We start from the raw sequence: 1249 nt of genomic DNA on the forward strand, positions 1-1249 counted from the left end.
GTTCTGAGGAGTGTGGGTGTCACAGAATAAAGCAAAGGAGATTCTCAATTTACCTCTTTGGGAATTGTGTTTCCTCAGGTGTAAATAAGGGTAATATATGAACACCCGCACTGCCACCTCACAGTGTTGTTCACTGAAAGTGGATGTGGAAGCACTGTTTACATTTAATAAAAGTCTGTGCAAATGTTACGGGACTCAGGAAACCCTCCAGGCCAGGAAAGGGTCTCTGGGGATACGCCTCAAAGTTTAGAGATGCAAAATAATGCCTAGCCCATGGGCAAACCACGCAGCCAGGCTGGGGAGAATGACCTACCCTCAACGTCTCTGCAAGTCTCAGCACCCGTGGCTTGCCAAAGCCCAAACAACACAATTTCAGATCTGAAAATTCCTCACAAGTGGAAAAGATTATTACTTTAATTCCCGTTTCACCAAGATGTGAAACAAGGAATGAACTTACCCACAGTCACCAAATGACCAGGCCAACATGACAAGCGGTGTTCCTTATCCCTGGCTGTTTTCTGTCAGCTGAATCCCAACCCAGGCGGTTCAACGGAAGCACCAGGTACCTTTAAATAATTCCGATTCTCAGAGGCTGATTCAGAGGTGTGGGGTCTGGGATGCTATTCAGGTGAGGCAGGAAGCCACACCAGGGCTTCCCACGGGCATGTGGGCTTCATGGACTGCTGCAGGAGGAGGCTGGAGGAAGATGAAAGTACCAGCAGAATGAGGCCCAGGAGGGAACCCTTTCCAGCAACAGATGGCCAACAGGCCAGCTCTGACTCCAACATGCAAAAGAGATGATCAGAACTAGGCACGGAGCAAGAGACAACGGTCACTCGCACATATGCCTCACACACCTGCCACGGCTTTGACCAGGAAAACGCTTCTCACCCCACACTCCATAAGACCCTCCTGAAATGCACTGTGGACCAGGGGAAGGTACAGGCGCAGCTGACGGAATGGGAATGAAAGCAGGTGAAAGAGCTGTTCTCTAGCTTGGCGAGGAGGGAGAGGAGAGCTGAACCCCAACAAAAGGCAAGGGAGGAGGCTTCTTCAGGCCCTGTTCCTCGAAGGCCTCAGAGCAGCAGGGATACGTGTCAATTATCACAGGCGATTACACCTTTCTCAGGTCAAGCTTTAGGACTTGAGAGCCCAGCCCAGGATCTGGCCTTCCTCTCGCCCACCTCACTCTCCAGGCCTTCTCTCTCTCATGCCCTTCAGGATCCTAACAAAATGATCAACAGCAGGG

The sequence above is a fragment of the Ursus americanus genome, chromosome 26 (genome assembly GCF_024610735.1).
Source record: "Ursus americanus isolate L20-20 chromosome 26, mUrsAme1.1.p, whole genome shotgun sequence".
In the NCBI taxonomy this organism is placed as follows: domain Eukaryota; kingdom Metazoa; phylum Chordata; class Mammalia; order Carnivora; family Ursidae; genus Ursus; species Ursus americanus.